This window comes from Pan paniscus, chromosome 5 (genome assembly GCF_029289425.2).
Source record: "Pan paniscus chromosome 5, NHGRI_mPanPan1-v2.0_pri, whole genome shotgun sequence".
NCBI classification, from domain to species: Eukaryota; Metazoa; Chordata; class Mammalia; order Primates; family Hominidae; genus Pan; species Pan paniscus.
In genome coordinates this window covers 15,290,717-15,311,853 of record NC_073254.2, presented here as the reverse complement: position 1 = coordinate 15,311,853, position 21,137 = coordinate 15,290,717, and the positions used below count along the sequence as shown (strand labels likewise).

Sequence of the window (21,137 nt, the reverse complement as noted above, 5' to 3'; positions counted from 1 at the left end):
TTTTTGTTTTTGAGGCAACGCGTATTTGTTGAGCATCTATTATGTGTGAGGCATGGATGAGCATTACAGCATCCCTCCTCTTAAGTTTATATTCTAGTGAGGGGAGAGAAACATTTTTAGAAAACAAATAGATAATACTGTATTTACAGGTTGTGGTGAGTGCTGTTACTGAATGGGCAGGCTGATGTATTGAATAACTGTGCTAGGAAGCTCTGTGGTATCTACAACAGTGAATAAGGCAGGAATCTGCAAGCATGGAGTTGAGAGCCTGTGAATAACAGAAGACCAAATAATCATTAGTCTTCAGTAAAAAGGATGTCTAAGATACAGCAAATTACAGTAGTTTTGAGGGTTAGGTTCTGTACTAATTATGGTTTACCACACACTGATGTGCCACACACTACAGAACACAAAAGGTGTTGATTTAACATTAAAAAAATCTAAGAACAGGGAATTGTGTCTCTCCTAGTACTTCTAAAGACTGTTTGCAAAGGGATTTCATGCTTCAGAGTTATTCTTTCTCTCCAGGTCAAACAAAACCTGAGACAGAATTGAAAACACAAAGCTATGCAACGATATTCAATCGCTCTAACAGCTACCACTGCAATTTTAGGTTTAATGATTTTATTTGCTGCCAACTTCTGCATATACTGCACTAATGTTTGCTAGCTGGCTTTGGAATTAGGACCAGAAATGTAAGAAAAAAGAAAGAAAACACCACCAGTACTCTTTATATTAACAAAAGAGTCTCTTTCCTATTCTCAGTGTTTTTGTTTCAGGAATACAGTGTTATTTATTTTTTTAATCCAGGAAAATCTGTGTGTTCTCAAGGCCCATACATCCTGGCTTAATGGCAGGATCACCTAACCTGGGAAACGGCAAGTCACCGAGACCCAGAGGGTTTGGTTTCACTGTGAAGGCGGCGTGCCGCTGCCAGGGATTTCTCACTTTATTTTTTTCAAATGCTGCTGCCAAGCCTCGGATTCACATTTCCTAGCTTCCCCCTTGCTCTTTATAATTGATGACGCTGGGGACAGTCAAGTGATTGCATACTGGCTGCACTTCAACACATCCTCTGATAAAAAGGAGAGGAAAATGAAGTCGTGCTAGATTCCACATCACTTTTTTGTTCCAGAATGTACTTCCCTAAAAAGTGTGCAATTCAGCACACAGATATTTGAGGCTGGGTGTGGTGGCTCATGCCATGGGAGGATTGCTTGAGCACAGGAGTTCGGGACTAGCCTGGGCAGCATAGCGAGATCCCATTTCTACAAAAAACAGCAACAAAAATTACGCAGACATGGTGGCACGCATCTGTAGTCCTAGTTACTCTGGAGGCTGAGGAGGAGCATCCCTTAAGCCCAGTAGTTCAAGGCTACAGTGAGCTAGGATCTCACAATTGCAACCCAGCCTGGGTGACAGAGTGAGACCCTGTCTCTAATAACAAATATATATATCTTTGAATTGTAGTAAGTATAGGTTGTTTTAGTCTGTGATAATAACAACCTTGACTGGATTCCCCCAGAAGCTGATCCAGGGCTAGCATTTCACTTGGGAGGTGACAGCAGGAAAGAGCAGGAGGGGAGTGGGGAGGCCAATAAAGGTGTGCTATGGGGCACTTCCCCGAGGGAGACTGGAGCAGCTCCCTGGGACTCTGCCATGCAATGGGGCACGTGCAACCAGCCAAGCTACCCCCGCCAGGGCATTTACACACCAACTCTTTGCCTGCCATTGGCCGAGGCCTTCTTCTGAATTAACTCTCTAGGGCTTCCAGCTTGCTCTGCTCCAAAAAGAAATCCCTCAAGCACAAAGAGAGATGCAGGTGTTCCCAGAAAGCAGCCTTCAGTTGGGGGAATCTGGATGGGCACTGATGGCCTCTGTTACCATCCTGCCTGGTATGGCGGATCCACGGCTACAGATCTCTGTCCTGGCCCTGATTCCTCATGATGGTGTCCAGTCATACTTTACTGGGGGAAAAACCCACCTCAGGAGGGTCAATAGGTTGGGCTATAATGCCCACTGCTGCAGTTAGTTCTAAGGCTACAGTGATTTTCATCATCTTCTTCCTTAATCACCCAGCTCGGTTCTCTTCACCTGCAGCCAGCACTTCTGTAGCCCAGGCTGCTTCCTCAATGAAGTGACCCAGACCTTCTTCCCTGTGAGGTCTGAGCCCTTGGTTATCATTCCTTGTCAGGCCAGAGTTGCTGCATTGCCAGTTTACTGGTATCACCAGCCAAGGAAAAGATGCCCAGTGAGTCCCCTGCATTCCAGAAATAATCCTCCCTCCCGTTTCCTACTCATAACCAGGACCAAATTTTGTTGCCTGGGATCCATGAGGATCCCAAATAAGGAGAGGCTTTTAGATTTAGTGAACCCTGTGTCACCCAGGAGAGCATCTTCGGCACATCCCAGGGGCCAGGACCCTGGCTACTGGGGATGCTGCACCATACACTGATATTAGGCTCTGAATATATGCTGCATCCCACAGCACAGCTTCCAACTCTGCTGGAGCGTTCGCTGTGCCTTTGTGGGGCCATGCTGATGTCCTATCAGGGTGGCAGTCTGGGGTGTGCAATCTATGGTGGAACCAGTGGAGCTTGCGGTCACGTCCCCTCTGTCTGCCTCTTTCGCTCTTACAAGGGTGCTGGGTCCAAGGTGGTATTATGGGAAATCCTGTGATGATAAGGCACGACATTCTGTAAGCAATTGGGTAGTCATGCCTGGAAGGCTCTACAAGCAAGGAAGACAAACCCAAACCCAAACCCAGAATATGCATCTGGGCCTATGGAAATCAACTTGCCACCGAGAGACGGCAGCCACCATACCATGGGCTGCCCATTGGCCTCTACGGCTGGAGAGGGCAGAGGCACTGTCTAGATCTGCCTTTTTCTGTGGGTCCCTGTAGCCTCCAACCCTGTGAATGGCCATTCCATTCACAGGCCCATTGTGCAGAGACTGCCTGACCTGCCCTAGCTGAATCATCCCATTTGCTCTGTGCTCTGCTGCGGATGCTGTCTGCCGGGCAGGCATTCGTGTAAGACACATAGATGGGCCAAATACTGTTTGTGTGAGGAGCGTGTGTGAGTTCTCGAGCTGAGAGGCTGTGATATCCACAGCATGGTTGTGCAGCTGCTTCCTGGCCACCCTCCTCTCCATCCAGCTCTTATGTTTCTCCAGCAGGTCTCCTACCTTTGGGAATTTCTGCACCAAAAGCAGGCACATACTCTTGGTCACATATAGTCCTGAGGGCAGCCCAACTCCGCCAAGAACTCCACACTGATGCTCAGCTCCACTCTGACAGCAGCAAGCACAGGCTCGTGGGTGCCTCGAGCCAACAGGTACTACCAGATTAAAACAGCTGAGTGAATTCCTCATAAGCTCCAAAAGGCGTCTAACCCAGATTAAAACAGCTGAGTGAATTCCTCATAAGCTCCAAGAGGCGTCTAACCCAGATTAAAACAGCTGAGTGAATTCCTCATAAGCTCCAAGAGGTGTCTTACCCAATTGCTGGGGGCTTTCTTTTCTTCCTTTTCTTTTTTTTGACAGCGTCTCACTCCATAGCCTAGGCTGGAGTGCAGTGGCACAATCTCGGCTCACTGCAACCTCCGCCTCCAGGGTTCAAGCGATTCTCCTGTCTCAGCCTCCCAAGTAGCTGGGACTACAGGCACGTGTAACCACGCCCGGCTAATTTTTTGTATTTTTAGTAGAGACGGCGTTTCACCATGTTAGCCAGGATGGTCTTAACCTCCTGGCCTCATGATCCACCTGCCTTGGCCTCCCAAAGTGCTGGGATTACAAGCATGAGCCACCGCGCCCGGCCTGGGGGCTTTCTCTATAGTGCGGGAAGACTTTAGGGTGACCATATAGTGTCTAAAAGGAACACTTTTGACAGTAAAAAGGGCACTCAATAATTAAGCCATCATAACAGACACAAATCAGTCATCCCACGCAAAGTGGAACATGTGGTCACCTTAGTTATCTGCCTTCTTTGCCAGTTCAAGTGGCCAATTCCAGGATAACCAGAAAAACCCATCTAAATATCCTGTCACACCAGCTTAAACCCCATGATCCTGTCTGATGTTATTTCTCTGCATAGAACCCGAACTCCTCTGTTCCCTGCTCCATCTTCTGTGTCAAACTCCAATCTCAGCTACAACTAATTTTCTACTAACTCCCTGCCTGCACTAGAGCAGCCAAAACAACACAAGCAGGCCGACTGGTTCCATTTGAGACTTAAGACCACACATCCCAAGTGGGCATTCTGCCCTCCCTGGCAATCTGACTACATATCCTTAATAATTCGCCTTACAATGTCTAAGTTAACAATCTCACCCCTTCTCAATCCTCCCTTGCCCCCACCCCCTGCTCACAGATGATCTTGTTGGTTCCTTTGTTAACATAGAAGCAACCAGAAGAGTATTTTCTCACTTTCTCCTCACCATGTCTACCAACCCACAGCTATAGCTTCACATTCCGCTCACTCTCCTACCACACAGCTCAACTCTGGTGGCTCCTAAGAACAACCTCTGCCCTCGTGCAACAGGTCCTACCCTCTCTTACCTTTCTCAAAGACTTTCCTCTGCAGTTGCTCCCTCTCTCCTGCATCAGCAGTTCCCCCTTTACATGTTTTGTTAATAGCTCCCATCTTAAAACAGACTTTTTCCTTGATACCATGCCTCTCTAGCAACTACTGCCCATAGCTGCTCCCTTTGTCACACAACTCCTCAGAGTGGTTGTCAAAGTAGCCAGATGAAAATACAGAACATCCAGTTAAATGTGAATTTCAGATAGTAACAATTTAGTATACGTATGTCCCGTGCAATATTGGGGCCGTACTTTTACTAACAAATACTAAAACTGTGTCTGGAACTGGTAAGTTCTCGGTCTCACTGACTTCAAGAATGAAGCCGCGGACCCTTGCGGTATGTGTTACAGTTCCTAAAGGCGGCGCATCTGGAGTTTGCTCCTTCTGATGTTCAGATGTGTTCGGAGTTTCTTCCTTCTGGTAGGGTCGTGATCTCGCTGGTTCAGGAGTGAAGCTAGAGACCTTCGCGGCGAGTGTTACAGCTCATAGAGGCAATGTGGACCCAAAGTATAAACAGCAGCCAGATTTACCCCAAAGAGCAAAAAAATAAAACTTCCACAGCGTGGAAAGAAACCGGAGCAAACTACCACTGCCAGCTCGGGCAGCCTGCGTTTATTCTCTTATCTGGCCCCCACCCACATCCTGCTGATTGGTCCATTTTACAGAGAGTCGATTGGTCCATTTTACAGAGAGCCGATTGGTCCATTTTACAGAGAACCGATTGGTCCATTTTACAGAGAGCCGATTGGTCCATTTTACAGAGAGCTGATCGGTCCATTTTGACAGGGTGCTGATTGGTGCGTTTACAATCCCTGAGCTGGACACAAAAGTTCTCCACCTGCCCACGAGATTAGCTAGACACAGATTTTGGACACAAAGGTTCTCCAAGTCCCCACCAGAGTAGCTAGATACAGAGTGTCGATTGGTGCATTCACAAACCCTGAGCTAGACACAGGGTGCTGACTGGTGTGTTTACAAACCTTGAGCTAGATACAGTGTGCCGATTGGTGTATTTATAATCCCTGGGCTAGACATAAAGGTTCTCCAAGTCCCCACCAGACTCAGGAACCCAGCTGGCTTCACCCAGTGGATCCCGACCGGGGCCGCAGGTGGAGCCGCCTGCCAGTCCCGAGCCATGCGCCCACACTCCTCAGCCCTTGGGTGGTCGATGGGACTGGGGGCCGTGAAGCAGGGGGCAGCGCTCGTCGGGGAGGCTCGGGCGCACGGAAGCCCATGGCGGGGGGGTTGGCTCAGGCACGGCAGGCTGCAGGTCCCCAGCCCTGCCCCGCGGGAAGGCAACTAAGGCCCGGGGAGAAATTGAGCACAGCAGCTGCTGGCCCAGGTGCTAAGCCCCTCACTGCCCAGGGCCGGCGGGTTGGCTGGCCGCTCCGAGTGCTGGCCCGCTGAGCCCATGCCCACCCAGAACTCGCGCTGGCCCGCAAGTGCCGCACGCAGCCCGGCTTCCCACCAGCGCCTCTCCCTCCACACCTCCCCACAAGCTGAGGGAGCCGGCTCCGGCCTTGGCCAGCCTAGAAAGGGGCTCCCACAGTGCAGCGGTGGGCTGAAGGGCTCCTCAAGCACAGCCAGAGTGGGTGCCAAGGCCGAGGAGGTGCCCAGAGCGAGCGAGGGCTGTGAGGGCTGCCAGCACGCTGTCACCTCTCAAAACAATGTTTTAGTAGAAGTATATCCCATGCAAGATTAGTTTAGTGATATATCTATACTACAAATTACTTGTTGTTTATCTGAAATTAAACTTTACTGGGTATTTGTATTTTTATTGCTAAATATGCCAACCTAGGTTGTTGAGACTTACTTTTTTCCACTTCACTTAATATTCTTTTCACAGTCCACTCTGACGAGATGTAGCTTCCCCACACTCCCTTGAAACTGCTTTTGTCAAGGATGCCAGTGACTGGCATATGCCAAACTCAATTGTCTCTGGAGTCTTGGCCTCACAGTACTTCTGAACATTGGCTATCAATTCCTCCTTCCTGAAACTATTTAGCTTCCAGAATCCACTACCCCCACTTTCCTGATTGTCCTTCCTCCCTGGCCATAGCCCCTGAACCCGAGCTTCCCCCGACCTAGAGCATCCCCTGACCCTAAGTATCCCCCCAACCCTGAGAACCCCCTGACCCCGAGTATCCCCCGACCTCGAGAATCCCCCGACCCCAAGCATCCCCCCCGACCTTGAGAACCACCCGACCTCAAGCATCCCCCCGACCTCGAGAACTCCCCGACCCCGAGCATCCCCCCAACCCCCAGCATCCCACGACCCCGGGCATCTCCCCCGATCCTGCGCATCCCCTGACCTGGTATGGCGCCCTGACCCAGTGCAGCCCTCAAACCCCTGCAGCCCCCTGACCCCATGCATCCTCCTGACCTAGGGCTGCCCCTGACTCAATGTTGCCCCCGGACCCCAGTGCCTCCTCCTGACCTGAGGCACCCCCCCCAACCTGGTACAGTCCCCTGATTCCAGTGCATCCTTCTGACCCAGTGCTGCCTCCTAACCTGGTGCATCCTCCTTACCCAGTGTGGCCCCCTGGAGATGCACATTCCAGTGCATCCTCCTGACCTGATGCTTCCTCTGGTCTCGGTGCAGCCCCCCTGACCTGGTGCAGCCCTCTGATTCCATGCATTCTCTTGACCTTGTGCATCCCCCTGTTCCGGAGGGGTCCTCTGACCCGATGCAGGGCCCATCGTTGTGAACTGTGGCCCACAAACGCACTATCATCTCACAGTCTCCCTGAGATGACCCGAGGGCACGGGGATGGATGGTGCACCCGGCCTGCCCCTTGAGCTTGTATCCTTCTTTCCCTCCCTCACCGCTTCCCGCCACCGCAAAGACGCCCAGCGAAAACCTCCTACTCGTGTCCATTCAGGCAGCTGGGTCCCTCGGAACCCAAGGCATTCCAGCGTCCACCGCCCACGGCCCCTGCTGACCTCCAGCACCCGCGCCGGTCTCCTCCCCTCCTCTACCCTCCCCTGAAGGCTCCGCCCATCGAGGACTCGGCGCTCGACTGCCAGGCGGATCTACGCGCTCGGCGCTCGCGGCGGGCGGAAGTGAGGTGCCGGCGGCTGGCGGCCGCGGAGTCTTCGGCGAGACTTACCGGGCCCTGTCTGTGCCGGCCGTGAGCTGCGGCAGGACGGCTGGAGGTATGTGTGGGAGGCTGGAGGGCCTGGCCGAAGGCCAGCGGGACATGGACGTCAGCTGCACGGAGGCGGCCGCCTGCGGCGTCCGTCCAGGCCTCAGCGGTGAAGGGACAGCCGCGCCCACTCGCGCCGTCGGTCACCTGCGGGGCCCCCGCGACCCCCAGCGGTTCCCAGCCCCGCCGCCCCCATCCCTGCCGTCAGCCGCCTGCTGGGCTCCGCGCCCACCCCCCCCAGTTCGCACCCCGCGGTCCCCACCTGCGCCGTTGAGGGGCGTGGGCTGCAGAGGGCTGACTCCAGGCCCCGCCCGCTGGAGCTGGCCCCCGACTGCGCCGCTTCGCCCTTGCGCAGTTGCCACTCCGTGAGATTTGAGAATTTCTCCGGAAAAGTGAACGCGAGGCGGGTTTTACCTGTCTGCCTAGGCGTGCATCCCGCTCTGGCTGTCCTGAGCGCTTAAAAGGCGCCTGCCACTGTTGTCAGCGTTTGCGTGCACGTACTTGTTCCTCGCGCGGGTGTATGTACGCTGCCGTGTGACCCATTTTACGGATAGGGGAGCGGCGGCTCAGAGTGCTTGAGCAAAGAGCCTGAGGTCCTGTTGTAGCTGCCATTGAGACCTTGCGCGCCGGCTCCAGATCCGCACACCAGCAGCCTGGAAGCCTGGTGATGCGTAACCCAGTATCCCAAGATTGTTAAGAAAACACTTTAGTAATTCCGAGAAATAGTTCTTGAAAGAACTCGTCTTTGAATGGAAGTAAGTTATTTTTAATCTGCCAAAGGTCAAACATACTAATAAGTCTGAGAAATTTTAAGTTTGATGCCTTTATGAATCTGTGAGTAAACTTACAAGGAACACTTAAAAAATATTTTTTCTAAGTTAGCCACACTTTAATTAAATCTTTTGTGTGCACTATGCAATATTGAAAGGTTACTTCTGAGCTTATGTGGATCTGTCTTCTAATGCATAATAATGTTTTGTTTATGAATGTTAGTATGTACTGGCCCATGCTTTGTGTAACTGACTCCTTTAATGACAAATCAACTGAAAGCCAGAATCTTCTCAAAGATGACTTTTTTGTGCTAAAAGTTGGCGATTCCCAGAGTAGTAATAGAAAGAGGGTGATGTGTGCTTAGTACTTACATGTTCACTTGTTTGTCTAAGTAGAAACTTAATAAATTTAAGCAGAGAAGCAGAGTTCCCCCAGTGTGACTTGGACCAACTCTTGGAAGTTTTAGAAAGTGATCTTTTTTTCTTGTCGAGTATTTAATTTCCTGTATTGAATGCCATTTTGAACTACAGTTGACCCTTGAACAGCACTGGGGTTAGGGGTGCCCACGCAGTCAAAAATTTCCACGTAAACTTTGACTTTCCCAGGACTTTACTAATAGCCTACTGTTGACCAGAAGCCTTACTCATACATAAACAGTTGACTTACATGTATTTTGTATGTTATACGTATTATATACTGTATTGTTAAAGTAAGCTGAGAGAGGAATGTTAAAATCACAACAAATGTGTTTACTCTTCTTTAAATGAAAGTGGAGAATCATGAAGGTTATTATCCCCATAGTCTGCATGAGTAGATTGTGGAGGAGGAAGAAGAGGGGGGATTTTCTCAGGAATGGCAGAGATGGAAGAGATGGAGGAAGTGAAAGGGGAGTGGGAGATGCAGGCACTCTCAGTGCAACTTTTGTTGAAAAAATCCGTGTATAAGTGGATCTGTCTCATTCAAACCCATGTTGCTTAAGGGTCAACTGTATTACTTTTCTAAAAGATGGTTATTAACTTGCTAAGTTCTTGGGAGCCCATTATGTAAGAATCATATGGGAAATGAAGTTGGTACGGAAAAAATAGTCTTCTAGCAAAGAACTTTTAATATTTCTAGTGTCAAGCAGCAGCAAGATTAGGCCATACAGGAAGTGCTAGTTACAGAGGTGTTCTCTCAGTTACTTTTCCACTCATTCTCCAGTTTACCCATCTTAATCCAGCCTGGGTTCCTAGTCCAGCGTCTGCCACATAGTATAGTAGGTGCTTAAATGTTTATTGAATGGATGAATTTTAGGTCACTGTTGAGAGGATTTTGAAACTGGGAAATAACATTCATTGATCACTCTGCTAAGCAGTGTACTAGAATGTTGATTGTACTCAGATCCTGGGGAATATGTTCTTGGACCTTCTGGACTGCCTGCTGAAATCACATGGTGATAGTGTGGACTTCTAATCATATGCTTTAGAGTATGTTTATATTAGTCAAAAATTATTATTGATATGAATACACAAACTTAAAAGTAATTGTAGTGAAATTATGAATCTTTTTTGTTTTTTTAAAGACAGAGTCTCACCCTGTCGCCTAGGCTGAAGTGCAGTGGCGAGATCTCTGCTCAGTGCAAGCTCTGCCTCCCAGGTTCACGCCATTCTGCCGCCTCAGCCTCCCGAGTAGCTGGGACTACAGGCGCCCGTCACCACGCCCGACTAACTTTTTTGTATTTTTAGTAGAGACGGGGTTTCACCATCGCGATCTCCTGACCTCGTGATCCACCCACCTCGGCCTCCCAGAGTGCTGGGATTACAGGCGTGAACCACTGCGCCGGGCCGGGAAATTATGAATCTTAAAGCGGTGGGTGACACACGCATCGGCATCCTTCAATCTCAGTTTGTTTATTGATTGAAAGGGGGTCTTGTTCTGTCACCCAGGCTAGAGTGCAGTGGCACAGTCACAACACACTGCAGCCTTGACCGCCATGATTCCAGAAATCCTTCTACCTCAGCCTCCCAAGTAGCTGGGACTATAGGTGCGTGCCACCGGGTTCGGCTCATTTTAAAAATTATTTGTGGAGGTGAGATCTTACTATGTTGCCCAGGCTGGTCTTGAACTCCTGAACTCAAGTGATCCGCTGGCCTCAGCTTCCAGTGCTGGGACTATAGGTGTGACCCACTGTGCCTGGCTGATCTCAATTTGAAAATCACAGAGTCAAAAGGAATTTTTGGCTTAGGCGTCAAAGCAACTATACCCTGGTCCTTGGTCTAATCTGGTCTGCTTCATAGCACTGGCTGAGTTGCTTAGATGCTTTGGACTGTTTCCTTTTTTGTGTATTCAGAGAATACATGCAGTTAGATTATCTCTGAGATCCTTCCTGCCTTGAAATTTTCCAACTCAGTGAATCCTATAACCACCTAGCACTTGTCTTATAGCACTTGTGTTGTATTAGGGGCAATATTATTAATGGTGTTTACATACACCAGTAAAAGACTAAGCTCATTCTGGATCAGGATTAGTTTTAATTATTTTTGTATCTTCCAGTCTTACTGTATGCCTGACACATATATTAAAAATCAAATAATATTAGCCTGGATTCATAAGGGGTATTTTTGCCCTCTCAATTAAAGAATAGCTAAGAACTAAACTCTGTAGTATTGAGTGTAAGTCCAGCAGAAGCTCAGAGGTAGGAAGGATCCATTGGGGCTAGAGTAATTGGGAAGCTTTGATGATAAGAGCTTGATGAAGGAAGGCGTGTGAACACCTGGGCTGCATGCCAGGAGCAAAGGCCCAGGGGCTGGTAAGTGAGTGCATTTTGGATTATGGGTGGAGTGCCTTGACTGACAGGCAGAAGAGTTTGGAACTGATTTGTTAGACAGTTCTTTTTTTTTGTTTTGTTTTTGTTTTTCCTGGAAAGTTTTATTAGGCCAGCTCAAAAGCTTCCTGAACATCCTTTACCTTAATTCCCTTGGTAGCATTTCAGATTAAAAATACATCATCCAGTTTGGTTTATTTTTGTTTTTGGGTTTATCAGTTTTTCTATGTAATATTTTCCACAGTAAATCTTGGTGCCAATAATGGAACGAACACTGGACACAGGACTGGGGAAGACTGGATTTCAGCTTAGGAGAAGGTGAGCTGCTCAGGGTGGATCCAGAGAGCTTCAAGACTAGTGCCCGGCACATCTTAAGCACTCAGTGACAAGTGCAGCGTTGAAGGCCTTTTTCCCTTTACTGCTTGCTAACAGTGCCACTTTGCACAAGGCTGCCCCTTCGTTTCACTTGTAAGCATAGATGAATTTTTAAAGGCCTTTTCTCATTTTAAAGGTTTGTGATTTTGGAGGGCATATGATTTAACTTTCATTGTATTATAATTTTAGCAAAAGACAAAACGAGACAAAGGCCATGTTTGGCTTTAGTTTAATTTTAATGAAAACCCCATGTGAATGATAATGATGTATGTCTCAGCAGGAATCAGAAGTCATGCCAGATAGCTCAAATGAAGAAAGGTGCAGAGGGGATTAGGGAATATACAAGGAGTGGTGAGGAGCAAAGGGAAGCTAACAGTAACCAGAAAGGACAGAAGGAGAAAGTAGGGCTGTCTGGAGGAGGATCCGACTGTTGCAAGAGAAGTAGTGCTGGGGGCTGGAAGAGTAACACCGAACTGCCTCAGTGTTGGAACTGGTCCACTTCTGAAATCCAAAGTGCAGGCCTCCCACTGTTTGCTTATAGTCTCTCAACTTTCTCAGTCTCACTCACCCCCACTGCATCTATCAGGAGCTTCTGTGATCTTCAGTCACTGTCATGCCAGTGTGCTCAGTCGTATCGTTGTTGTTCTGTAGCATCTGCCTGGCAGCTTCTCAGCCTTGGGCAGTCTCAACTCTCTGCCTCCTGTAATGCTTGACCTGAGTTGCTGGGGCCAGCTGGGGAAAATCACAGTATCCAGATCTGTGCCCCTATAAATCCATGGTCACCAGCTCAGCTGGGCCATCAAGGAATCTTCCAGAATTTTCCTCATCAGTACCCGCTTCTTATCTCTGCAGAATGTACTTTCAGCATTTTCACGCTTTTCAAACCTCTCATCCTTTCACATCATTTACACACACTCTTAGCAAGTTGTCTTGCCACCTACATCATAAATAAAAGAGATGTAAGTGGAGAATCGCAGGGGCTTCCTGCCAAAAACTGTTCCTCCTCCCCAGTCACAGTGGAAGAGGTTGTATTTATGCTAAGACCAATCTCCTACCTGGGCTGTGGATCCCATCTACCCCTGCCTTTGTGAGGACTTCACTCAGGTGTTCATGTCTTACTAAAGCCTTCCTTCTGTTGGCCTTTATACATGCTTAGAGACAGACAACAATAAAGTAAAACAGAAAAAACTAGAATCCTCCCTTGATTTCACATTGCCCTTTTAAAATTCCTCTCTTTTTCACTTTCCTGCCACATTTCTTAAAATAGTTGTTTGTAGCCAATTTCTCACCCATCCCAGTGCTGTCTGGTTTCAGCTACGATCACTCTACTGAAGGCCAAAGTCATTCTTGAGCTTCTGGTCACAAAATCTTGTTCCTGTCATTTCTTCAGGGTAATGCCTGGGACATAGCAAGTGTATAATAAACATTTATTTGACTGAATAAATCCAAGGATGTTTCCTTTTCACAGCCCTAGTTTTTCTGTTTTTCTGGGGTATAGGAGTCCAATACTGTCATCTTTTGAGGATCTGGGTGACTAGTCATTGTATCGCAAATCATCTTGACGGACTAGGTAAAGATAGAAATAAATATTATTTGAGGATAAGTTCAGTGGCTCAATGCCTGTAATCCCAGCACTTTGAGAGGCCGAGGTGGAAGGATAGCTTGAGCCCAGGAGTTTGAGACCAGCCTGGGCAACATAGTGAGGCCCCTTTTCTACAAAAATTACAAAAAAGTTAGCTGAGTGTGGTGGTACATGTCTATGGTCCCAGTTACTCAGGAGGCTGAAGTGGGAGGATCACTTGAGCCTGGATCACCTGAGGCTGCAGTGAGCTGTGATTGCACCACTGCACTCCAGCAGCCTGGGTGACTGAGTGAGACCCTGTCTCAAAAAAAAAAAAAAAAAAAAGAATATTATTTGATAATGACTTCTTCAGTCTTGTTCAGGTGATCTGTCTTTCTGGGAAAATAAAACCCTGACATCTTTTTTTCTGAAAAACTATACTTCCTAAAATACTAAGACTTACTGTTTTTATCTATGCATATAGATCTAATAAGAGTAGTAGGGCATTGGGTACTACTGGCAATAGATTTGTGAATAAATAATGCTGTGCTCTTATATGAAACTCTTTTGTTTTCCTATTAAGTAGTGTATCTTCTTTGAAGTTTTTGTCTTCATTTATTTGTTGGGGGTGGATGGAGGGGGATGAATTTGCACTGGCCTGGTTCGTTTTTGACATGTCATCAATGTCCAGTGGCATCGGTTGGAAGTCCAGTCACCTTTAGACCTGCAGCCTTTCCCTGTGCAATATAGTGACAGTCCTTGTCCTCTTGGAGGAGACGTGGCGTGCTAAGGCAGAGGGCTTTACGATTCCTGGGGAATAAAGCAGACCTCTAAGTAACTTTTCCAGTTAAGATAGAATCCAGTGCTTGTTTTATGAGAACAGCTGAGTAATCCGGTATGTATGTAACAGATCTCTTTTATGGGGGCTCTGAGAGCTAAGTTGTCAGGCGTTCCCTGTATACTTGTCTGGCTTCCAGTATTCCTTCCTAGTCATCTCATGCACATTCTCGTCCCCTTAATCTCTCACCTCCAAACATTGTAGAGGGAGGGAAGGCCTTTATTCCCATTCCCAAAATAAATAAATAAAAATCAAGTGTCATTTATCAGTTATATGGTTTAAATTATTGGATTATTTTCCCAAAAGAATTAAAATATAAACAAATATGCTTTCATTTGAAACCATAGATAGTAGTTCATTTCTTTTTTGTTTGTAGAGGTAGAGAAGGAAAAGAAGTATAAAAAGAGGTCCAGGAGGCCGGGCGTGGTGGCTCACACCTGTAATCCCAGCACTTGGGGAGGCCGAGGAGGGCGAATCACGAGGTCAGGAGTTTGAGACCATCCTGGCCAATATGATGAAACCCCGTCTCTACTAAAAATACAGAAAAATTAGCTGGGCATGGTGGCGCATGCCTGTAATCCCAGCTACTTGGGAGGCTGAGGCAGGAGAATCGCTTGAACCAAGGAGTCGGAGGTTGCAGTGAGCCCCACTGCACTTCAGCCTAGTGACAGAGGAAAACTCCATCTCAAAAAAACAAAAAGAGGTCCAGGAAAGCAGGATACATTACTTCTTACCTGTTCAGTCCAGCCTGGCGACAGAGTAAGACTCCGTCTCAAAAAAAAAAAAAAAAAAAAAAAAAAAAAGAGGTCCAGGAAAGCAGGATACATTACTTCTTACCTGTTCAGTCCTCCCCTTCTGCAAATGGCCCTTCTGAGACCCAGCGAGTCTTCTGCCCTTATCAGGCCGTAACTCTATACAATTTGGCCCCTATGAGTTCTTTCAGATCTGTGCATGCTTGTATTTTTGTTAACTATGATTTGGGGATGGAGCAGGAGGAGCAAGAGGATTAATTTGGAAAACTGGATTACAGAGTTCATGACCCTGTCTCTGAGACTTGTCCCACTGTGTGCTGTTATATGGTAGAATTTGTGGCAGTGCTAATGTAACTTGCTCTTGATCTCACTCAGGAAGTGTGGAGTCTATGTTTATAGAGAACTGGGGAAGAAAATCACCATTTTCCCGAACCCTTTCCCCAATATCTCTGGGCAATCCCTTTGGGTCCAGCCCAACCCAGCCCAGCAGGGACAAGTCTGTCTTAGGGTAGGTTGGGCCTGACTCTAGAAAGATTTGGTGAATTCTCTACTTTGATTATATTTTAGGGTGCCCTGAGAGTTGGCTGAGCCTAATTTTACTGTTGAAACTCACTAGGCAGCTCTGCAACAGGATTCTTCTGGGGTCCTCTGGACCCAAAGTGGTTCTGGACAGCTAAGGCTACTGAGATTCAGCTTGATTTGTTCCCTGGTGATGCCAGTGCTGCCAGGTTGAGGCATATATGGGGAAGGGTGGACGTTTGGGAGGGTTGTGTGTGTGTGTGTGTTTTCAAATGATTGTGGGGAAAATCACCTTTCTATAGTCTGATCTGTTAGTGAAATAGTGTTTTCACATCATGAGGCCTTCCGTGGCCTGTTGAGTAGAGGTTATCCTAGTCTTCAGTGAGTCAGAACTTCTGTATTTTTCTGGTTCCTGGCCTTCTCTAGCTGAGAAGAGCATCTGGGAGCATGACAAGATGAGACCGTGATCACTCATTTTGTTCAGATTTCTTGTCTGCTGTTGAAATCAGCGAAACTCTTCATTACTAAATAGTAAAAAGTACTGCTTTTATGATTCTAAAACTACTTTCAGTTGTGGTTTCATTTCTGATTTTTTTCTTTATATTATTACTGCTAACTTTTTCTGTGTATTTTTAGTCTGAAGTTCTGTGAAAAATGACAACTTACTGTCTTTTTTTCTAGTAGTAAATATTTTGGAAAATTAAAATTGTGCCACAGTTTTAATTTGAGAAATTAAATATGGGAAAATTATAGAATTAAAATTTTCTGACTTCTATTGCAGAAAACACTTTAAATCCATCCCTGTGTGCTTCATTAAAGGAAAAGAGGCAGATGGTTTAAAATTAATATAGTATATCTATAAGGAAAATGTATTTACTTAAGTGTACAGTATAAAATGTAAGAAAATGTGGCCTTTTGTCTTGATTTTAGTGAAATGCTTTTGTACTAGTAATTTTCTCTTTTGACCTGTGATGGATAGGAGGTTAATTGATGTTAAATGGATGCTTTGTTAATCCTTCATCAGCTACTAAATTGGTATGGGGGAGTACAGGTCAAGACTACACAAGGCCATGACCAGCTTGTTTTCTCAGGGAGGTTTATGGATTCCACCCCTCCCCCTTCTCTAAACCACACATCACTCTCTCCAGCTGCACATAGGGAAGACTCTCCCGTCTCCCCTCCCCCTCTTCCTGCGGTCCTGTCTCCCCCTCCCTAACCTCATCCTTCTCCCTCTCTGGGCTGCTGCAGAGTGACAGCTTGTAGATGTTGCGTGCGAGTGAGTTCAGCTGGCGCTGTGTGGTCCGAGTGTGTGGTCTCCCGCTCAGCCGAGAGGCTGCTAACAGGGTGGATGAGAGAGAGAGCAACACTGTTTACTTTAATTTATTTCGGATGCCGGAATTGTGCCCAGAGTTTCTCCTGAGCTTGATTCCATAGCTAGCAGCTTCAATCCTTCGCAGCTGTGGTGCGTTCTGAACTCTGGGCTGTCCTTTCCTGACAGGCACTTTCCATAGCATCTGCCTGCTTAATCCCTCGCGGCTCAGAAATGTTAACGGCACTGTTGAGTGCTGTGATTATTTTGCTTTCACTATGTCAAGATTTATGGCCTTCGAGAAGTTTCTTTTGAGATAGAGCTAGAGAAGGAAAGCAGAATTTGTAAGATCAGTGACAAAGTTGATGTATTTTTGGAAATTGGAAAAGCTATTATACAAAATTTGGGTCAAATTAATCCAACTTTGCTCATGTAAAAGAACCTGGGAGTTAGTGACATCCTGTCATGTTTAACAGTTTTAATGAAATTAACCAATTTAAGCTGACGGTTGGTTTCTTGACCTTTTCTGAAACTCTGCATTGATTTTGGCATGCCTGTTTACCATAGTTATTATATTTGTCAGCGGTGATATTGGTTTATTTCATCCTAAAGATTTGACAAGTCGAGACAAATGAAACTTTGTTTTCATGTAATAGTATAAATTTAGGAGAATATCTTTTTATCCAATCCTTTCATTATGAATAGCTTAGTAATATTTTCTTTATTTTGTTCCTCTCTCATTCCTGAACATTCTTGTTGAGATGGTCAAGTATTTTGTTATTTGAATAAACATATGTAGACTCTTGATATCACTTGGGATTTTGCATTGTTTAGCTTCTTTATTTTCATGTCTTCCTGGCAGTCTTGCTGGAATGGAGTTGGTGGTGTTGATGTTTGTCAAGGATTAGAAAGTCTAGGCCACTCACATCTTCCCGCAAGGTCAGTCTGTTTAGCTTGGAGTTGTTCTGCTGCTTTATTTGCTACTCTTCACCCTGGGTTTCAATACCTGAGCTCTGTTTCCATCACTGCGAGGGTAAAGCTTTCTCCTACCCTCCTGGTACCTTTTCACTCCTCGCCCTGGTGTACCTTTGCCTCAACTGATCTGGAATCAGACTTCAGGAATTTAGTCATGTTGGGTACTTTTTAAAAAATGATACCATCTTGTATTTCTTTTTGCGTTCAGTTTTTTGGGGTTCTGTGTTTATGGTGCTAATGATGTTAAACTAATGATCAGAGGAATTCTGAAGCACAGTTATTCACAAAGTTGTACAACCATCACCATTATCTAAGTCCAGAACAGTTTCATCACACCCGGAGAAAACCCTGAATCCATTATCAATCCTTTCCCACTTTCTGCATCCATGGATTTACTTATTCTGAACTTTCATATAAGTGGAATCATATATGTGGCCTTTTATGTCAATTATGACATAATATATGCATAGTATTGTTAGTCATTACTGTATGACTTTTACCTAGGAAGTGAAAATTCTTTGGAGAGAGAGAGAGAGGAAAAAATACTGATAAATGATGGTTATAGTCAAGTAATCATGTGTGGAAATGAACTTGTATTTTAGAAACTCGGGGCCGGGCGCGGTGGCTCACACCTGTAATCCCAGCTCTTTGGGAGGCCGAGGCGGGCAGATCACGAGGTCAGGAGATCTAGACCATCCTGGCTAACACAGAGAAACCCTGTCTCTACTAAAAATACAAAAAAATTAGCCGGGCGTGGTAGTGGGTGCCTGTAATCCCAGCCATTCGGGAGGCTGAGGCAGGAGAATGGCATGAACCCGGAAGGCAGAGCTTGCAGTGACCCCAGATCCTGCCACTGCACTCCAGCATGGGTGACAGAGCGAGACTCTGTCTCAAAAAAAAAAAAAAAAAAGAAACTCGGAAATATTTAATAGGAACTGTGGAATGGTCAAGGCTTGTGTTGGATAGAAGTGCCCTATGTGTGACTGGCTGTTAGTCACCAGCACTTTTCTGCAGTGCTGTGTCATGCAGGTTCCTGTTCCCAGCCCTTCTGGAGTTTCACCAATGCCGGTGCTAACTGGTTGTTTAAAATTCGATGTAGAACTCTAAATGAATAAATCCTGATTGAACAGATTCCCTCCATTTCTGCCTTAGCTTTTACTGGGCAAAATCCTCCAGGAGTTAGCAGTGAGCAGGAAAAGGACCAGGGTTTTGCTCTCTGGTAACTAAAGGGGGAATTATCCTCCAGAGCAGTTGATTCTCTTGCAAGGGCAGAGAAGCAAAGTATCTGTAGAACCACAGTACCTTGACAGCACTTTAAAAACCCTATTTCCAAGTGCATTTCTGTGAAAACAAGGTTATCTTTAAGAAAAAGATTACTACCTTTATTTGGACTTTTCATTAGAACTGAAAAGTTAGAATTGTTTTATATATTCTCTGTACTATCCCATTCTCTTTTATGGCTGGATTTTTTAAATGGAAAAATGAAGCTTAAATGAGTTTTGGCCTGGTTTTTATAGGACTAAAGGATAGTTGAAAAACAAGTTTCTCTGGTAACTTTCATTATAAATATCTTAGTAATATTTTAAAATTTATTAGGGGCAAAATTCATTTTGGTTTAAACATTTAAAATACTTCTTTGGTGGGGGGGAGAAAGGAGACACAGCATTAAAGATCTGCACCTACAAATTAGAATTTCTGGTTTTCGTGTAGTTGTGTGTGGAAGCAGTAATAGAATATCAAACTTTTCACCTCCTGGACCTTTCAGTTAAAGGTCAGATTTGAACTGGACCTCTTGTCACCCAAGGTGACCCATAGAAAAGGAGTTGTTCTGCTTAGATGTTTGGTTAATTTGGATTTATCTGATTGTTTTCCTTAGCATGAATTGTATTGAAGATCAGGAGGAGCTGTCACGGGTTGATTGTGACCTTTTAGGATGTAATTAGGGCACTCAGGTTTTATAGTGGTTTTGGCAGTTGCTCTTGTGACCAGATTTATTGGTTTAAAAGACAGTGCATGGCACACAGTACAGAATCAAGGAATGGCATCTGTCCTGTGAAACAAATCTAGCTGACACCCCTCTCAGAAGCCGCATCTTATAGCTTCTTATGGCGGGAATTTCACACAGCCTTTGAGGTCTCTGCTGCTGTTGTTGAGGAGATGAAAGAAGAGCCCGTGCATCCCCAGATCTGGTCAGCCCGGCCACCGTTTCACTGAGTGTCTGGCACTGGACTAGACACTAGAGTGAAGAAAGAATATGATGACAAGCCCAGGCAAGCCCACTGAAGATTGCTGGCAGAGAGCTTGGCACAGTAATTTTTTTCATCCCTTTTTCTTTAAAGGATACTATCATTTGTTATAATCACTTTCTTAAGATAGTTAATTTACAGGAGAAATGAGCACCACCCCCAGCCCAAAAAAATGCATATAACTCAGAGCTGCCAAGAGGAAGCCTCATGTGGTCAGCGTTCTTAAGGAGACCCTCTGCTGCCTGGATCTCCAGCCAGCAGCTGCCCTGCAGGGCTCTGGAAGTGGGCTTTTCTGTGTGGTCTAAGGCCTACCTACGTTTCTAAAACATGTATATACATGCTTATTGCCACAGGGAAGGCAATGTAAAAATATTTAAAGGCACAATTTCCCTGGCCCCTCCACCCTTCTCCAATCTCATTCTCAGGATAATTAACCCCTGGTGTGCATCCTTCTAGCCCTTTCTCTGTATTCATATAAGCATAGGCCCTTGTCTGTATAAAGGTAGCTTTTGTTCTTCTTTTTTAAATGGAAACATTGATTGGGTCCTGATTCTAACACATCAACTGCAAAATAACTTTTAGACCATGTGGAAAAATTGACCTGGGGCTGGGTGCAATGTCATTTGTAGAGATACAAACTAAGTCATTTATGGATGAAATGATACAATGCTTTAAAGAGCTCCCTCAACAAACAACATGGAAGTATGTTGAAGGGGAGAGGCAGCTAAAACAAGAGACAGAATGTTGAAGCTGGGTGATGGGAACTTGGAGGTTCCTTATGCTAGTCTCTCTTATGTATGTTTAAGATTTCCATAATAAATTAAAAAAAAATAGTCATCTGGAGTATAGCATAGAGCAGGGGTCTGGTTTTGAATCCCGCCTCTTTCACTTAATAGCTGTGATTTTTGACAAGCTATTGAATCTCTGATAATCCTACCCTTGTTAATAAACCATTTGGCATTTTAGAATACTTCCTTCTAGGAACTTTTTCTGTACATCTGTCTGTTCATACCTATCTGCCTATTTATTTATTCGTATGTCTTTCTGTTTCACTAATTTGTTGTAAGTATTCTCTTGGTTTCGCATGTTTTTCATAATGTTTCACTGGCTGCATAGTTTCCTTGACTGAACCTTCACATTTTACTGGATGTTTTGGTGGATGTTTCCATTTTTTCCCCGTCTTGCTGTAATACATTTTTGCAGTTATGGGAATCTTCATGCCTAATAGCAATCCCCATGGTTTGAATTATTTTAGTC

At 45.8% G+C, this 21,137-nt stretch overlaps 2 protein-coding genes and 1 long non-coding RNA gene across 11 annotated transcripts in view; 2 read left to right on the top strand and 1 right to left on the bottom strand.

The window, feature by feature from the left end:
* LOC117980506 (uncharacterized) overlaps window positions 1-8,113 on the bottom strand; it is a 153,640-nt gene extending 145,527 nt beyond the window's left edge. The window contains exon 1 of the long non-coding RNA XR_010112340.1: window positions 7,994-8,113. This is a non-coding gene — a long non-coding RNA (uncharacterized LOC117980506). The remainder of the gene's footprint in view (window positions 1-7,993) is intronic.
* The window catches only part of EXOC2 (exocyst complex component 2), a 204,800-nt gene continuing 191,270 nt past the window's right edge, over window positions 7,608-21,137 (top strand). For 2 of the 8 annotated variants that reach the window (XM_008972895.4, XM_003805568.5), the window contains exon 1: window positions 7,608-7,741. The gene's annotated coding sequence lies outside the window, so the exon portion shown is untranslated. Of the gene's footprint in view, window positions 7,742-7,984; window positions 8,487-11,549; window positions 11,624-21,137 lie in introns of those variants that run through there. The other 6 variants (XM_055113128.2, XM_008972887.4, XM_055113126.2 and 3 more) reach the window with 5 other exon arrangements.
* The window catches only part of HUS1B (HUS1 checkpoint clamp component B), a 40,441-nt gene continuing 26,987 nt past the window's right edge, over window positions 7,684-21,137 (top strand). Inside the window, exons 1-2 of one of the 2 annotated variants that reach the window (XM_063605112.1) lie at window positions 7,684-7,741; window positions 11,550-11,623. The gene's annotated coding sequence lies outside the window, so the exon portion shown is untranslated. Of the gene's footprint in view, window positions 7,742-8,358; window positions 8,487-11,549; window positions 11,624-21,137 lie in introns of those variants that run through there. The other variant, XM_063605113.1, reaches the window with a different exon arrangement.